This window comes from Aethalodelphis obliquidens, unplaced genomic scaffold, assembly GCF_003676395.1.
Source record: "Aethalodelphis obliquidens isolate GAN/ISIS:26980383/991018 unplaced genomic scaffold, ASM367639v1 scaffold18, whole genome shotgun sequence".
NCBI classification, from domain to species: Eukaryota; Metazoa; Chordata; class Mammalia; order Artiodactyla; family Delphinidae; genus Aethalodelphis; species Aethalodelphis obliquidens.
In genome coordinates, this window is record NW_020837962.1 from 1571031 (window position 1) to 1590363 (window position 19333).

Genomic DNA, 19333 nt, shown 5'->3' on the forward strand with positions numbered 1-19333 from the left:
CCCCACCCCGCCATGACTCTCCATCCAAGCACCCTGTTCTTTTCCTTCACAGGATTATTACAGTTACATTTTCATTATTTGTTCATTTTCTTTTGGGGACAGGGCTGGGTCTGTCTTGTTCCCTCCTGTAGCTGTGTCTGGCACAGAACAGATGCCCAATAAATGTTTGTTGAATGAATACATGAACGAGGACATTACCAGTCTTTGCTCCCATACCACACCACCACCATGTCCTGTTTCCACACTTCTGACTTACTGAGGGCTTCATTGGTGCTGGGCACGGTGCTAAACCTTCTATGTTGCAACCCTATGAGGAAGGTATCCCTAGATCCCATACTTCACAGATGTAGCAGCTGAGGCTCAGAGAGGTGAGGCCACAGGCTCCAGGTCACACAGCATGGAGTGAGGAAGCAGGATCCGATTGAAGTTGCTCCAACCTTCAAGGCCCATGCTCTGAATCTCCACCCAGCCATCCTGAGGTGGGTCCCCGTCCTGGCCCCAGCCCTCTGCAGAAAGAAGTAGGAGCTGGAGAATTCCACTGGGCCCCAGATGCTCCACCTGGACAGTGGCCTGGCTTGGGGTAGATCAGCCTTCAGGCTCTGGGTTATGTTCCACTGTTCCTCACTGCCTCCCAAATTAGTTCCACCTTCAGCCCAGGGCCTGTGGTTTCCACTTGTTTTCTGTAACCGGAGCTTCCCCAGCACTTGGCACTGAGATGCAGAACTCAGCACCGTCTCAGCTTCCCAATTTCCTTGGATGTTGAGATGATGTCAAATGATTTCACTGGCAGAGAAAAGCCCAGCTGGGGGTCAGTGGGCAGATCACCCCCCAGCCCGCCCCTTACTCAGGTAGGGAAGAAGCAGAGTGCATCAGCAGAGCCTCCTTTTCTTGTTTCATGCTGGCAACAGATGACGCAAATGAGAGCTCGGAGTGGTTGGGTGATTTGCCTAGTGTCACACGGTAAGTGAGAGGCAGGGCACAGTTTATACAAAACACCCAAGCTCTTCCTCCCAGATGCCTTTCCGGGTGGTGGACAGAAGAGGAACCTGGGGACCCAGAGTGGTGAACACCCAGACCTTGCCCGTGCAGTGCTCTAAGTTGAGCAGAAAAAGACCAGATTGAGTGCAAACAGTGATCAAAGCAATGCCCGCCAGCATGAGACAATATATATTTTTAGACAGTACGTGAGTCAGCCCTTGATGATTCACAGGCCTGGCTGGGCCTGCAGGGCAGCCCCAGGCCGCCAAGGGCAGGGCAGGAGATCAGCCACACCAGGGACAGGAAGGCTAGAAGAGGTTGAGGGCCACCTCATGCAGCCCCTCTTTGTCATCTGTTTTGTCAAGGGTTGGATACTTGAATAAGTGCTTGAAAAGGGCTCATGGTAACGGAACTAGAAGGTGGTGTTATAAGCAGCTTCACGTCACTTTATAACCACCCACACTGGGCTAGACGCTATGCTCCGTGCTGGGGAGACAGCAGCAAAGAACAGGACTGACAGAGCCCTGACCTCCGGCAACTTCTTTGTGGGCCTCCCCGTCTGTGTCGCAGTTCAGCTCTGCTGTTATTTTTTAAGGGAAAAGATGTTTTATTGAGATTTTGCTACATAAATAGCTACAAAAAAACTGGGAGGGACGAAGGGAGCAGCGGCTGTTTCCCGGTCACTAAGGAACCCACGGGCAGGGGGATTGGGAGGGAGACTGGTCATGGCCAGAAGGAGAAAGGATGCCCTGGTTGCTGTCTGGCACAACGAGTCTGATATGAGAGAGAGAAAGAGGGAGGGGTAGCAGAAAAGCAGCCGTAGGCAATATGTAAATGAATGGGCATGGTGTGTGCCAATAAAACTTTATTTATAAAAACAGGAAGTGAGCCAGCGTTGGCCTGGGGGCCATAGTTTGCTGGACCCTGTTCTCTAAGATGCTTCCATCCACTCCCTGGCTTCCCTTATTTGCCCCCCGCTGTGTGACTAATAGAACCCCCTCCCCACTGTGAACCACCTGAAACCTGGTCTCCTCCCAGGTAGCTTGCTAGTTCTGCAGGTAAAAACTGCTACAATGCTCTACTTTCAATTTTAAAATGTTCTTGTTTGGCTTCACAACCTCCTACACACAGGGATTTATGGATGTATTGGACTGTGGCCTCCTGGGGTAGCAACATCCACATGTCTCTCTGTCTAGCCTAGTGCTTGAGATGTGGTAGAGGGTAGAGAAGCCTTTGCAGAACAGACAACCCTAAGGCAGTGCCCAGCCCCATCTATCTTCTTCACTTTAGGTAGAAACTGGCAAGAAACAAACAAAAAAGAGGTGTGTGACAGGCCAGGGCCCCTTCTGGTCTTCTTCTCTGTCCCCCAGGGAGTCTGGGCAGCTTCAGTGTCCCTCCCCCACCCCAGGTTCACACTACAGGTCCAGCAGGAGAGAGAAGAGGGGCAGTGGGAAGCTCCCTGACCAGGACCCTAGCCCTGTGTGTAGTGGGCACACAGCACTGACCCTCAGCTTCCTCATCTGCAAAATGGACGGAGACGAGGCCCACCCCCCCGAGCTTGCTCAGAGGTGCACGGCTTGGCCTCTAAAATTCAAGGTGAAATGTCCCACATATTAATTGCATGTATGTATATATTGGTATATATTCGCAGACAGAAAATCCCCAACTTACAGTGGTTCTACTTACGATGGTTCGACTTAAATTTTTTACTTTAAGCGGTGTGAAAGCACTACAGATTCAGTAGAAACTATACTTCGAATTTTAATTTTGATCTTTTCCTGGGTGAGCGATACATGATACGCTCCTGTCTTGTGATGCTGGGCAGCGGCAGCCACGCGATCCCGAGGGTGAACAGCCGACACCCTTACAACCGTCTGTACTTCACTTTCAGTACTGTATTCAATCAATTACACGAGTTACTCAATTTTATTATAAAATAGGCTCTGTTAGATGCTTTTGCCCAACTGTGGGATAATGTAAGTGTTCTGAGCACATTTAAGGTAGGTAAGGCTCAGCTATGATGTTTGGTAGATTAGATATATTAAGTGGATTTTCCATTTACAATATTTTCAATGTATGATGGGTATATCGGGTAACCCTATGGTAAGTTGAGGAAGATCTGTATATATATATATGTACATAAATATAGAATATATATAAAATCTCCCTCTCAGGAAGAGCCCTGTCTTAGCAGCGCCACTGTGCTCAGTCATTGGCCCAAAGCAGCCTACAGACAGATTAACTGCTTCTTCTGCAGCTAAAAATCTATAACATTACTGAGAACTTGCTTTGTGCCAGTCTGAGCTAAGCCCTTCAGAGTCTTAATTTAATCCTCAAACAGTCCTGTGAGTTTGGTACCATTCTTTCCCCCATGTTACAGATAAGGTGCAGAGAGGTTAAGTAAATTGTCCAAGGTCACACAGCCAGCAAGAAGGATGCAGAACTGGACAGCTGGATTCCATGTACACAGCACCCCTCACACAGGGCCTGGCAGAAAGTGGTAGTAATAATAGCTAGTGTGTTTTTCCCAAAAGGTGGACCCAGGCCTGTGTGGACACAAAGTGCACCATACTATGGGAGATGACTACATTATTAGCTCCAAGAAAATGAACAGAATTTCAGTATCATCCAGTATCCAGTGTACAGTCAGATGTTCCCAGTTGTCCCAGTCTTTAAAAATATATTGCATAGGGCCTCCCTGGTGGCGCAGTGGTTGAGAGTCCGCCTGCCGATGCAGGGGACATGGGTTCGTGCCGCGGTCCGGGAGGATCCCACATGCCGCGGAGTGGCTGGGCCCATGAGCCGTGGCCGCTGAGCCTGCGTGTCCGGAGCCTGTGCTCTGCAATGGGAGAGGCCACAACAGTGAGAGGCCCGCGTACCGCAAAAAAAAAAAATATATATATATATATATATTGCATAGCTGCCTTTTAAAACCAGGATCCTATCACACCCAGTTCACACCTTGCATTTGGTTTTGTCTTTTCAGTATTTTAGTGTATTTTCATCCTGCCATCTTTCTTTTCTCCCATGACATTGACTTCTAGAAGGATCTAGGTCTTTCATCTTATAGATGATCTCAAATTCATATTGTCTAATTATCTGCTCCTGAGGTTGTTTAATGTTCCTGTGTCCCCGTATGTCCTATAACCTGGAAGGCTTAAGCCTAGAGGCTTAACTGGATTCTGATGCAACTTTTTAAGCAAGAATACCCCATGGGTGACGTTTTGTTGCATCATATCGGGGAACTCACACTAGCAGTTTATATCATTATATCAGTGATGCTGAGTTTATTAATTGTGGTGTTGCCTCCCAGTTTCTCCATATACACTCTATTGTCCCCTGTGCAATAGACCACCCATGGGGTGATGTCTTGGCTCCAGGTGAGTATCCTGTACCCGAATGGCCTTTCACCACGGGCTTCCACAGCCAGTAGAGATCCTTACCCAAATCACTTATTGTACTGGGGTCTGCAAAACTGATTTTTCTACCATTCCATCTATGTTTTTAGCTGGTATTCTTCTACAGAAAGAGCTTTTCCCCCCACTTTTTGTTTTTAAGTACAGTCAGTTCTCATTATTCATGGTAGGTAGGTTCTGTAGGGTCACCTTAAACACTGAACCATGGCTCTTAGAGGAAATACAGGGTTAGGTTCCTGTGAGCCTTGGGTCACAATCTTTTGGTCAACCAATCACTATATAACCTTGTTTTATGTGTGTTTCTGTTTAAAAGATTTTTTATTTAATATGTGTTATTGATCCATTAACATTGAATTCATGGCCAACAACACAAAATCTCATGCCTGAGTGAAACTTATCTAACGCATGTTTTTTCTACAACACACATCACAGCCTCTTCTTGGGCTTAGGAATACTAGACAGCACTTCACTATACTTGAGGCCATCTTAAGTAGCAAAATCACCAACAAAACCCACAAAAATGTGGGGAAAAAAACCCCCACGAAGAACCTGGCACTCAGTAGACCACAAAAAAGGACTTTTGTTTATGGTCTGAGAGCTGAAACAAGAAGGCAGGGTGTCACCTTGTTTAACTTCACCTGGGAACATGCATATCAGGGGAATTTTTTTTTTTTTTTTTTAACCACTTATTGCATGTCCAGGAATGACTGTGACAGTTGCTGAGAGTATTGATTTGGGGATTACAAATGAAGTTTAGCAAATAGACAAACTTGCAAATACTGCATCTGTGAATGATGAGGATACACTGTATCAGTATGGACACAGGAATATTTATTGACTGAATACCTTGCAGTTCGTTATAGTCACTATTTTTTTTTTTTTTTTAGATGTTCAGAACTCTCAGTTTAGCCAAGGTGAGTCCCTGTAATCTGGTTTTTGTGACCTTTGACATGATTCTTTTTTTTTTTTTTTTTGCTGTACGTGGGCCTCTCACTGTTGTGGCCTCTCCCGTTGCGGAGCACAGGCTCTGGACGCGCAGTCTCAGCGGCCACGGCTCACGGGCCCAGCCGCTCCGTGGCATGTGGGATCCTCCCGGACCGGGGCATGAACCCGTGTCCCCTGCATCGGCAGGCGGACTCTCAACCACTGTGCCACCAGGGAAGCCCCTGACATGATTCTTTTTGTCTTTGATAGCTTTCTTGCTTTTCAGTATAAGATATCCTAAGCCCACCTGGAATCAGCCATTTGTCCAAAGAGCCTCAGTTCTCAGTTAAGAAGAAATGATATTTAGGGCTTCCCTGATGGCGCAGTGGTTAGGAATCCGCCTGCCAGTGCAGGGGACATGGGTTCGTGCTCTGGTCCGGGAAGATCCCACATGCCACAGAGCAGCTAGGCCCATGAGCCACAACTACTGAGCCTGCACGTCTGGAGCCTGTGCTCTGCAATGGGAGAGGTCACGACAGTGAGAGGCCCACACACTGAGATGAAGAGTGGCCCCTGCTCGCTGCAACTGGAGAAAGGCCTCGCACAGAAACGAAGACCCAACACAGCCAAAACTAAATATTAAATAAATTAATTAATTTTTTAAAAAAGAGAAATGATATTTAGAAACCATGACCTGAGTACTAGGTGTGCTTATTGCTACTGGGGTGTCATTGCTCCTAGACCATTTCAGTGGACAGAGATAGAAAATGTATTTGTAAAAATCATGTACACATATTGATACATATTGATAATCCCAATTCAAGTTTCACATATCAAGAGTATTTTCTTTTTTTTAAATCTCTTTTTTAAATGAATTTATTTATTTATTTTTGGCTGCATTGGATCCTTGTTGCTGCGTGTGGGCTTTCTTTAGTTACAGCGAGTGGGGGCTACTCTTCATTGCAGTGCGCAATCTTCTCATTGTGGTGGCTTCTCTTGTTGTGGAGCAGAGGCTCTAGGCATGTAGGCTTCAGGAGTTGTGGCACACGGGCTCTTGAGCACAGGCTCAGTAGTTGTGGCACACGGGCTTAGTTGCTCCGCAGCATGTGGGATCTTCCTGGACCAGAGCTCCAACCCATGTCCCTTGCATTGGCAGGCGGATTCTCAACCACTGCGCCACCAGGGAAGCCCAAGAGTATTTTCTTAATTATTTTTTATTGTGATAAAATATTTATAACATAAAATTTACCATCTTAACCATTTTTAAGCAAACAATTCAGCGGCATTAAGTACACTCACGTTGTTTTGCAACTATCACCCACCATCTCTCATCCCAGAACTTTTCATCATCTCAAACTGAAATTCTATACCTGTTAAACAATAGCTCCCCATTCCTTCTTTTTCAAGGCAGAATAATATTCCATTGTATGTTTATACCACATTTTGTTTATCCATTCATCTGTGTTTACGGAGATTTAGTTTGTTTCTGCCTTTTGGCTATTGTGAGTAATGCTGCTGTGGACATGGGTGTACAAATACCTATTCATCTTAACTACTTTCACATTATATTTGTATTTCTCATCTGTTTTACTGAAAAATCTAGGCTCCTAATAACATTAGTTTTTACTCTTTGCTTTATCTTACAATATGTATAGAATCGTTGTAAAATTTTAGTAGTGGTGACTTCTAAAAATAAACCTACAGGGGACAAAAAGCAGATCCGTGGGGGAAGGGGAATGAGGAGTGCCTGCTTAATGGTTTTGGGGTGATGAAAATGTTTTAGTGGGTGTGTATTTCTGCCTTCCTTCTGTCTTAAGTAAACAAACTTTCTTTGTGTGCTGTCCCACACGTTATGCTGTCTCTGATAATAAACTTTTACAAAACAAAAACAAAAGAAAAAAATGTTTCAGAAGTAGGTAATAGCGATGGTTGCACAACACTGTGAATGTACTAAACGCCACACTGAAGTTTAATCTTTAAAATGGTTAGTTTTATGTTTTCTGAATTTCACTTCAGTTTTTTAAAAAACCCTACTGGGTGCCATTTAAGATTCCTTTGCATTTCTTTTTGTCCTTAGAATGTATCACTCTGAGGAAATGCAGTCAGATCACTGTGTTCAAAAGTTCTGAGATATACACTTTTCTCAGTGTGGTTATCAATCTGGTACACAGTTAGGTTCACTTGTTTCTCTTTTGTATTCACATTTGGGGTTTGCTTTTTTTCTTTTTTTTCTTTAATTTCTGGAGTATAAAGCAGTACACGAATAAAACAAAGTTAAAAAGCCTACCCCCATCCCGATCCCCTCTATTCCAATCCCAACCAGCTGCCTTTGAGTGACTGTTTTCATTGGTTTCTGTTCATTTTCTTTTCTTTTTGCAAAAATAAACATAATAGGTAGACACAGATATTCCTATTTCTTCTTGTCTAACACAAAAAGTACGATACTGTGTTCACCATTATATGATTTGTTTTTTCCACTTAAAATTAGAAGAAATAATAATTTATCAAATGTTGTAAATAGTTTTTTTCAGAGTTTGTGGTTTTCCTTTCATTTCTGTATAGAAACAAAGATCATGGAGGCAAGTTCCCCAAGGCTGTCAGGGATAACTGCTAAGGGGGTTGGAGTGGAGTTTTGAAAATGAAATCGCATTTTCTGGGTGAAGAAGGGGAAAGGCAGTTGGGAACAACATGCAGCAAACCAAAGAGGCATCAGAGGATGGGGTCCAGGACCAAGTCCCTGAGGCAGGGGAGGGGATGAAGTGGTGTCCCCGGTGCCAGGTGCTAGGGAGCCACTGAAGGCTCTAGAGCTGCAAAGTGGCCTGGTGGATCTGGTTTAGTGATAGATCCAGGGCTGGGAAGAGGCAGCTTAGAGGGGCAGCAAAGGCATGTCTGAGAGGTGCCTGTATTTCCCGGAACTCTCTCTGGGCTCTTAGATTCAGAGCCGAGGGCAACTCTGGTGTGTCCTGAGGCTTCTCTCTCCCCTCCTGCCCCTGGGATGGGCCAGGCAGTGTCTTCACCGTGTGGCCTGAGGTCTTCCTCTGCCCATCCTCCACCCCAGGGCCTCCCTGTACCTCCAGAAAGATCTAGGCCCATGAAAATGATGTGCCCACTTGTGGGGACTTGACCTTCAAGCTCACGCCTCCTTCTTGCCCCTTGGCTGCAGCCTTGATGTCTGTTCATGGGATCATCCCAGTGGGCTGCAGGGCAGGTAACCTTGGGCCCTTGAGGAGCTGGGGGAGCACCTGGGAGCAGCCGTCCAACCCAGAGCCCCCCTTCCAAAGCCCAGGAAGGGATCTGAGCCTGGGGACTCACCAAGGACCATGGTGACAGTGAGGGCAGAGAGATACCTCTGAGGGGAGCAGACAGGAGCAAGGTGGCTCCCAGGCCCCAACCCCCACCAGTTATTACAGAGACCACAGAGGGCCCAGGGCAGGGCGGAGAGGGCTGCCGGGGCTCTGCCTGGGTGCAGGGGCTCCTGTGACTCACTGTCCCAACACTGGTTCCTTGATGTGCTAGCTCAGTGGAGAAATCGCCCTGCCCCTGCCCATCCCAGTCTGGGAGCAGGGTGCCCCTTCCATCTGTGGGGTCTGGGATCACACAAACCTGGTTCCATTCCAGGCTGTGTTCTGCCAGGTGAGCCCCATCACACCTCTGAGTCTCTTTCATCCCCTCCCCCATAAAATAAGGGGATTATTTGACACGTCTGGGACATAGCCTACCTTCTGTACACAGTCACAGGGATGTCCACACAATTCCCTCTTGCCCCTTTATCTTGGCAGAGATGAAGGACCCTGGACTGCTAGAAAGATCAGAGTAGGGGCTAGGAGGTCTGCATAGAGCATGCCAGATATTCAACCAACAGACGCCCGCCATTCCTGTCCCCCTGGCATCCCCCTGCACAGGTTAAGCATGTCTCACACACACACACCCTTCCTTCCGGCCCCAGGCAACAGGAAGCCCCAAGTGACCCTGGGCAAATCTGTCCCCTTCCCGGCCTCACTTTGCTCATCTCTGGGGACAGAGTCGGATCCAGTGGTCTTGAAGGTCCTTCAGTGTCCAAACTCAAGGATTCTTTTTTTTCTTTTTTTTAATTAGTTAATTTATTTTTGGCTGTGTTAGGTCTTTGTTGCTGCCCACGGGCTTTCTTTAGTTGCGGCGAGCGGGGGCTACTCTTCATTGTGGTGCATGGGCTTCTTCTTGCGGTGGCTTCTCTTGTTGCAGAGCATGGGCTCTCAGTGCAAGGACTTCAGTGGTTGTGGCACACGGGCTCAGTAGTTGTGGCTCACAGGCTCTAGAGCACAGGCTCAGTAGTTGTGGTGCACGGGCTTAGTTGCTCTGCAGCATGTGGGATCTTCCCAGACCAGGGCTCGAACCTGTGTCCCCTGCATTGGCAGGCAGATTCTTAACTACTGCGCCACCAGGGAAGTCCCCCCATTTTTTTTAACAGTTGTATTCAAATATAATTCATATACCATACATTTCAGCCATTTAAGAGTACAATTCAGTGGTTTTTAGTATATTTACAGATATGTGCAACCATCACTACTACCAATTTTAGAACATCTTCAACATCTCAGAAAGAAACCTGGTACCCATTAGCTATCAGCCCTCCTACCCCACTCCCCACAGCTCCAGACACTACAATCTGCTTTCTGTCTCCTAGATTTCCCTATTTGGACTTTCACATGAATGGGATCATAGAAGATGCTAAATGGTCGCTTTCACTTAACATCACGTTTTCAAGGTTCATCCATGTCCTGGCCCGTGTCAGTACTCTTTATGGCTGAATGATATTCCGTTGTATGGATAGACTGCATTTTGTTTGTCTGTTTGTCTGTTGATGGACATTTGGGTGGTTTCTGCTTTCTGGCTCCTATGAATAAGGCTACAGTGAACATTCATGTACAAGTTTTTGTGTGGACGTAGTTCTCTTGGGTACATACCTAGGAGTGGAATTGCTGGATCATAGGTTAACTCTGTGCTTCACTGTTTGAGGAACCACCTGACTGTTCCACCGAGGGTTCCATTCAAGTTTTCCTAACTCCTCTGTTAGAGTTCCTGGAGTTAAGAAGAAAAGCGGCCCCCTGTCCAGCTCTACAGCCTGACGGATTGTTCAGGCCTGTTTGTCCATTCACATCCAGCCCCACCTTCTGGACTCTGCAATGCGCCAGCTCTGATGTCAGGAGGAGATCAGAGTGAAGAGAGGATGAGGATCCCAGAAAGTTCCATGTCCATTGCTTTAATCCTTGCCAGAGTCTACCTTGCAGGCACTGTAATATTATGGCCATTTTTTGGATAAGAACATTGAGGCTGGACTTCCCTGGTGGTACAGTGGTTAAGAATCCACCTGCAGGGAACACGGGTTCGAGCCCTGGTCCGGGAAAATCCCACATGCCGCGGAGCAGCTAAGCCCACGAGCCACAACTACTGAAGCCCACTCTCCTAGAGCCTGTGCTCTGCAACAGAAGCCACTGTAATGAGAAGCTCGTGCACCACAACGAAGAGTAGCTCCCGCTCGCTGCAACTAGAGAAAGCCCGTGCGCAGCAACGAAGACCCAACACAGCCAAAAATAAATTAATTAATTAATTATTTTTAAAAAAAGAATCTTGAGGCTCTGAGAAATGATAAAACTCACTGGATATCAAACAGCTACGTGGTGGCCAAGCTGGGATATGAACCCAGACTGTCTGAGCCCAGGGTCTGTGCTCGTAACCACCAGTCTACACTGCTAACACCCGTTGTCCCTGCGCTGGTAGGGACTGAGGTGCCCCTCTGCCCTCTGGCATCTCATAGGTACAGGGTTCCTGTTCTGCTCCGAGAACTTGGGGGGTGGAGTTCCGATGCCGATGTCTGTGACCCCAGGGGACAGTAGGGGTGGGGGAGGGGCCTGCCCCAGGCCCCTCATCTCAGTTGGCTCCCATGTCAGTTCGTGTTGCTTAAGCCATCTGGCTGATTAGCTATGGCTGTGTTTCCGGGAACATGAAAATGAGCTGATTCCCCAAACAGCTGTGCCCCTTGCTCCCTTGGCTCCCCTGCCTGCCTCCCCCTGGGGTCTGTCCTCAGCTAGAGGGCCTGGGAGGTGGGAGGGGACAGCTGAGCAGGGCCACACTCACGGTCGCCCCAAAAGGGAGGCCCTTTCATCCTACTTTACAGACAAGGAAAAGTAGGAAGGCCACTGGGGGCGTCACACAGGCCGGGTCTGTCCAGGGCATCTCCAGCTACCTCTCTGGGTCCCAGGAGGCCTTCTTTCTAACAGATTTATTGAGATTTACTTAGATCCCCCAAAATTCATTTGCTTAAAGTGCACAATTCTACCAATTTTAGTAAATTCAAGAGTTGTGCTATCATCACCACAGTCTAATTTTTCAACACTTTCATCACCCCAAAAAGAAACCCCGTGCCCATTCCATTTGCAGTCATTCCCACAGCTACCCTCAGCTCCAGACACCCACTAATCTACTTTATGTTTCTATAGATTTACCTTTTCTGGACATTTTATATACATGGAATCATACAACACGTGGTCTTTTGTGACTGGCTTTTTTCACTTAGTGTGTCTTTGAGGTTCATCCGTGTTATAGTAGGTATCAGAATTCACTCCTTTTTGTGGATGAATAATATTCCTTTGTGTGAATAGACCCTGTTTTGTTTCTCCATTCATGAGGTGATGGACATTTGAGTGGTTTCCACTGTTTGGCTATTGTGAATAGCGGTGCTATGAACATGCTCCTACAAGTCTACGCGGACGTGTGTTTTCGTTACTCTTTCATGTCGTAGATAGTCAGGTGTGGAATTGCTGGGTCATATGGTAATTCTCTGTTTAACTTTTTTTTTTACTTGAAGTCTAGTTGATTTACAATGTTGTGCCCATCTCTGCTGTACAGCAAAGTGACTCAGTTATACACATAGAGACGTTCTTTTTTTATATATATTCTTTGACATTGTGGTTTATCACAGGATATTGAATATAGTTCCCTGTCCTGTACAACAGGACCTTGCTGTTTATCTGTTTAACTTTCTGAAGAACGGCCAACCTGTTTTGCAGAATGGCTGCTCTATTTTACATGAAGTTTCCAGTTCCTTCTATATCCTCGCCAACGTCTTTATTATCTGTCTTTTTGATTCTAGATATCTGAGTGAGCGTGAAGGGGCATCTCATTCTAATTCTGATTTGCATCTTCTCTGATGGCTAATGACGCTGAGCATCTTTTCGTGGTCTTGTTGGCCTGTTGTAAAGCTTTTTCGGAGAAATGTCCGTTCACATATTTTGCTCACTTTTGATTAGGTTGTTTGTTTTCTTCCTGTTGAATTGTAAGAATTTTTTACATATTCTGGATATAAATCCCAGGAGGGCATTGAATGTCTGTTTCCAGTGCAGGTCCTGGGGGTGGTGAGAACCCACAGTGGGTCTCTGCCTGGACCACTGAGTCAGCTCTTTCTGGAGCCAGAGTCCCAAATGGCTCAGCTGGGGAGGGCTCAGAGGAAAACCTCAGGGCTCTCGGGGTCTATGGGCCCCCAGCTGGCTTGGGATTGTGGTCAGAGTCGGGAGTAAGTGGGGGTCTGTTCTTCTGACAGATGGGGAGATCCTCACCTCTGAGCCCTCACTCCTCACCTTCTCCCTTCGAGTGAGGGGGGTCTCTGTAACCCTGGCCTTGTCTACCTCAGAGCCTCCAAGCCTGACCTTGACCTCAGCTCCCACCAGAGGGCCTCCAAGTGGCCTTTTGGGGTTCATGCCCAGCTACAGAACCCCAGTCTGGGAGCTGTCAGCTCTCCAGGTTACCCTTTCCTCCATCCTTCCCCCACCTGGCCCCCTGAGCATTAGGAGCTGCTGCTTTGAAGATGTCCATGTGAGCCCAGAGGCAACCAGACCCCGTTTTGTTCACCCATCCCAGACACGGGGAGAAGGGGATGTGTCTGTCCCCCAGGGGCTGTGGTCCACCCTTACTGCTTTGGGCCTGGGTCCCGTGAACGTGTGACCCTTTGCTGGAGAAAATCCCCCAGCAAAAGGGGCTTTCCAGGGCCTGGGCAGAAGGCCTGGCTTTCGCTCTGGCACCTGATGTGGGCTGGCTGAGAGCAGCAGTGAGAGGCACCCTGAACAGCTGACACGGTCCCAAAGTGATGGCGTTAGAAGCCCTGGGTTCAGATTCCCTCCCTGCCCCTTGGCGGATGACACTGTTAACTCTGACTCCTCCTCCCTGAGCCCCACCTGGGTGTCACCTCCAACACCTCCTCCAGGTGTGGTGATGGAGTTGCCCTTTGGGCTTCTGTGGCCCCATGTATGGCCTGGGTCGCAATACTCGTCACACTGTCTACCCTTGTCTGTCTGTCTCCGTGGCTGATCTGGGGCTCCTGAAGGCAGGGGTGTGCCACGTTCACCTGTGTCCTTAGCTTCTCATCTGACCTGTCCCAGAGTGGGCGACCAGGACCGAATGTCTGAACCAACAACCCCTCCTCCCCTGGTGATCCTGGGTTCACGGATTCCGTTGGCCGGGCACAGGGTCTCAGGACGGGTGGGCTTCATCCTTGTCTTAGGTAGCCGGGGATGGTGCTGGGCTGGGCTCAGGGCCAGCAGGGGAAGCCTGTGGGGTTGGCCTCTTGTTCTGCGGTCCCTGCCAGTGTGTGGGCGGGGATTTTCTTAGAGCAAGGCCAGCCTGGGCTGGGTGCGTCTGCACGCTGATGCTCTGGGGCCTGGGGCTTCTCACCATCCTGGCTTGGCACTGATGAGGATTCCCCGCTCAGCCCAGCCCTGAGTGGCTGGCGGCTCCTTCTTGCCAGACTAGATGCCCAGTGCAGTTGCCCTCCCCGGCCCTGGGGTTTGCTGTCACGACTCTTCCATTTCCTAAAAGGAATGAAATCTGGTAGGCAGGGGACCAGGACAGGGTGTGTACAGCCGGGACCTGGATGGGTGGCCCAACCTCCCTATTCCCATCCCAAACTCAGCGGGTGTCACAGCACCGTCACACTCTGTGTGTTTCTTCATCTGTAACGTTGAGGTCAAATGCGTGTTAATCACTAGCAGTCAACACCCCCATCCCCCCATCCTGTACCCCCTGTACCAAGATAAGGGATGTGCATACGTTTTAAAGGGGTAGTGTGGTGGCCCATCCCCCAGGAGCTGAATTGCCTGGGTTCGAATCCAACCTCGGACCGTCACCAAGCAACTCTCGGAGCCTCAGCTCCTCGCCTGTTCTGGCTCTCTCTCGAAGATACAGAGTCATAACGTACATAAGGCACGCTCAGTGTGGTGCCTGGTCCACGAGTGCTCAGTGAATGCAGGTGCCAGGCAGCGGCGGAGGAGCCCCTGCAAAGCCCTGTCTCTCCGAGCCTTCCCCCGATCCTCGGTGTGCTGGCTGTCCTGTGGCTGCCTTCCCTCACGGGTGTGAGGTGACAGCCAGCGGCCAGGGGGCCATCTGCTTCTTGCTCACTGTCCTGGGGTGGGGAAGCCTTTCTTCCCACAATTGGCTAATGAGAGTCCTAAGTAGGGTTGCCAGATAGACTACAAGACACCCGGTTATTCAGATACACAATGAGTAAATGTTGAGTGTAAGTATATCCCAAATGTTACATGGATATACTTATACTAAAAAAAAAATGTATTTGTTGTTGGGCTGCAATTCAAATTTAGCTGGGTGTCCTGTATTTTTATTTTTGCTAAATCTAGTCCTGATTGTGCTTCACTCCCACCCGGGGCCTGGGGCCAGCCCTGGGCTAACTAATTTAGGGTGTGCAGGGTTGGGATTGATCTAAGCTAATTAAGGTTCGGGCTGGGGTTGGGAATGCATGTGGGGTCCATCTCTCACAACCACTGGCCTGAAGGGGCTGCCGGCGACATCACGCTGGTTCTCCACAATTGGGAAAGTGCCGGTTACCGCCTCTGCCCACCTGGAGAGAGACTTCACTGAGAATGAAAGGTCTGGAAATTCAGGAGATGTCTGAATCTCAGTCCTTCCTTGTCCCTCTTTAAACGGGAGTCTCACCCATTTCACAGATGGAGAGACTGAGGCAGGGAGCCTGGGAAGGGAGGTGACCAGCCGGATGGCTGTGGCTTTTCTGGCACTGGGACCGCTGAACAGCACCTGCTGGCATCTCTTCATCTGTTAGCATCTGGAATTTTTCCAGGGCTGGATGGTGTTATTCGTGCCTATCAACCATGAGAGTATGAACACCCACCACTTTTGTCCAGGAATGAGGAGGGCATTGCTAGTCATCGTCGTGCCTTCCTGGGGGCCCAAGATGCGCCGGCAGCCATCCTGGGAACTTTCAGGAAGTGAAATCCCCTGTGGGAGGGTTATTCCTACTTGCAGTAGAAGCTCAGACTCAGGAAACCACCAGCCCAGGTCACATGGTGACTTGGCCGCAAAGCTGGGGCTCAAATCCAGGGCTCCTGGCTTCTAATCTAAGTGGGGTTCTTTCTAGTCAACCGCCCACTGCCCGCCAGACTTGAGTTTCAAGATTTCTTCCCAAGGGAGATATGGGGGCACTCAGCACTGTAACCCCACATTGAGCGCTGGGTTGAAGGAATGTGCTGGGGCTTCCCCCACCTTTGGAAAGCCTGGAAAGGGAACCTCCAGGGTCTGAGGTTGAGAGAGCAACTGAGACCCTCTTCTCGGAAGCTGGACAGAATGGGGCACTTGTATTCCTGGCGAGGTATATGATGGTTTTAGTTGTACACGGGTGAGCCGTGTTTTATGTTTATAGTTATCAATTTACCACAAAGCTGTAGGCAGGGGAGAAGTGTAAGTACCCCTCAGAGTGATTTGACCACATAGGGATAGAATATTTCCATCTACAATAAATAAAGAATTGTTTTTAAAGCGGTCCTATTATGAAGGGTATTAGGTAAGTGATGATGGAATGATATGTGTGGATACAGCAGATCTTAAAGGCTAGGGAGCCAGTGATGACGTTGGGCAAAGTGGCCTTGGTGGAAGCAGCTAGAAGCCAAAGCCTCCGCCCTGGACTTCCTGGCTGTGGCCGCAGCCAAGCTCTACTGATGGGGTTGGAAAGAGTGACTCCCAGCTGGCCTGCCTCGGAGGTCAGGGTGACCGTGAGTGGCCAGCAGCTCCTGTGGCCCCTGGGGCTTGATCCCCGTGGCCCTTATGTGGGTCAGGGGCCTGGGGCTCCCCATCCCTAGGCTGGGGCCCCAAGGGACAGACTCCCTCTGCTGACATCTGGGGGAACCCCTCAGGGCTGCATCAACTTCCCTCTGGCTCCCCCCACTGCTTGCATCTGGCCCATGTGTGCTCTTTCATCCTCTTGGCAGGACTCTCGGGGGCAAGGCGGTGTGAGCTGTGACCCGTTTTACAGATGCCTCCTGGCCAACTGGTGTGTCTAAAGTGGCGTGAAGTTCAGACTGCAGGGGACTGGGTTCCAGCTCCACTACCTCCTCGCCGAGTCTCTTTTTTGAGGCCCTGTACAAATTAAATGAGATAAAATAGAAGGGCACATCTAAGCAGGGCCTTGCACACAGCAAGCGCCAGATAAGTGCATATTTTGGGTGTTGCTGTTGTTCAGACTCTGGTCTTCCTTTGTACTTCATTCACACACATTTTGGGAGTGTCCCTAGACATCAGGCTTTGGAGGGGCAGAGAGCCAGTTGCCCAGCCAGGTGACCTCAGGGAGGACGGCAGGTGACAGGGTGGTGTTTCCACCCACCCTCCGTGCCTTCCCTGCCCGGGCCTGGGCCAAGCTCAGGTGATGGAATATGATGTCTGGGAGACCAAGAAATGGGACAGAGACCCTTGGGGTCAAGCACTGTCTTAATGAACGGTCAGCTCTGGCTGGGGGGAGGGGTCACCCTTGTCCGTGCTTCACTCTGTGGGTCTGAGGTGCTTCTTCTAGGGGACGGGTCCCCAGCTAAAGGCCAGGAGGAAGGAGGGGGATCCCTGGGACACGTGGAGACCTGGCATGCCATCCCTGGGCGCTGCACAGTGTGCCATCCTTCCATCGTGGGAATGATTTGATAGCAGACATGCCCTTGACCCCTTCCAGGTATCAGGAGCATGGCTAAAGGTACAGACTTATATATCACTGAATGGGATCCACTTTTAGAGGCACCATGATAGAATTGACACTGGGTCCACAGGAGCTAATTCTACTTGGGGAAGAGGGGGTGGAAAGGGGGCAGGGAGAGTTTCACGGGTGAGATGTCTGCAGAAGACTTGGGACAAAGCAGTAAAATTAGTCTAAAGGGCTACTTATACTACCCACCCCCCCACAAGGTGGAGAGAGCAGCCTGTGCAAGGGCCCTGGGGTTTAAAAGCACTGTGATGTCCGCCCAGTTGGGTGGCATGAAATTCATCAAACTGTTGTTGCTTTATGGATGGAGTAAGGTTGGGGTCAGCTGAGAGATGAGTGGGCTGCCCTTCTGGGACGCTGAGCACTGTGTGTCTCCCTGCTCCCAGCACAGGTTGGAAGATCACGGTTTTTGCAGAAAATGTCTCAGTGGCTTTCTCTCCCTGAGGAACATTGTCATCTGGGGTCTAAAGAAGAAGATTGAGCCTCTTCGTGCTCCCCATGTTTGCAGACCAGCCAGAAGGGTAGCCCCTCCCCAGGTCTGGGGGCAAACGTTGTGTCCCCTGTAGGCTGGCCCCTGTGAGCAGAGCTGTCTGTGTGCCAGGCCCTGCTGACCCACGGCCTGTACGTGTGGATCAAGACACCCCCAGGCCGCCTCTGGGGCCACCCCAGCAGGGCCGCGGGCATCTGCTCCCTGGCCTGCAGCTGGGGCTGCAGTGGGAAGGCTCCTGGCTTCCTGCTGGTTCTTTCCTCATCTCCTTCCCCTCCCCTGGGGCATATAGGGGAAGGTAAATTGGGGGAGTGGGTCTTGTGCCTTTTCTGCTGTGTAATTTTGATGGGAGATCCTTGGCCTCTCTGAGCCTCAGTTTCCTCATCTGAAAAGTCGGGACACCACAGCCTGCCCCCCCGAGTCTGTTACAAGTGTGAAACGAGGCAGGGTTTGCCTGGAGCCCACCGAGCTGGACTTGGGACTCAGGCAGCTGGCTGTGGGGCAGTGCTTCAACCTCTGCAGAGGGAATCAACGCGGGCAAGTCCTGTGGGGTGCAGGGGCGCCCAGGAGGCACTATTTCAGACACAGCACTAAGTGACTTGCCACTAAGACATTTTTTTTTCTCAGATGTGAATAATTTCTGAAATCTGAGTGTCTTCCGAATAGCACCCCTGTTTCATGGGCACTGGCATTGCATGTGTTTATTGGTGCCCAGGTGCTTGTGGGCCACCTGGGAATGCAGCAGAGAAGGAGACAGATGAAGCCCCTGGCTTTGTGGAGCTCACATCCATGGTGCGGGGAGGTGGAGAGAAAGGAATACATTAGCAAGATTATGTCAGGGAGCCATGAGTTCCAGAAGGAAATAAAATAAGGCAAAGGGAGAGAGAGCAACCAGGGAGGGACCTTGGGGAGACCTGCCCTGGAGAATTTTGGAGGTAAGGATTCTCTAAGGAGGTGACTTTTGAACTGAGCCCTGAAGGGGGAGAATTAATACAGGGTCCAAAGATAGGCATCCCCGGCTGAAGTTGCCTGGGCAAAGGCCCTGAGGTACAAAATAGCCTGCAAGGTTGGCCCAATTGGGTGGCTTGAAGCCAATGAAGGTGTCACTTTACTAAGGAGTAAAGTTGAGGTCTGCTGAGAGATGTGTGCTCCCCACCACCCACACCCCCAGCTCAAGCTGTGGCAAGATCTGCTGAGAAAGCATTCCAGGCAGAGGGAATGGCATGTGCAAAGGTCCTGAGGCAGGAGGGAGCTTGGCACATTCAGGAGATGAAAGAGGGTCAGTGAGGCTGTTGCAGAGTGAAATGAGGGAGGGGGTAACACTCAGAGAGGTTGCCAGGGGCCACGTCATTACTGGATCTGTAGGCCTTGGGGATGAGTTGGGATATATATATATATATGGTCTCTCTAGATGCAGTTATCAGATCAGTAGCGGCTTAGAATGGAAGAAGGGGGTTACTTCAGCCCCGTGTGCCGTGTGCTTTCAGTAGAGGCTCTTGGGGGCCCCGG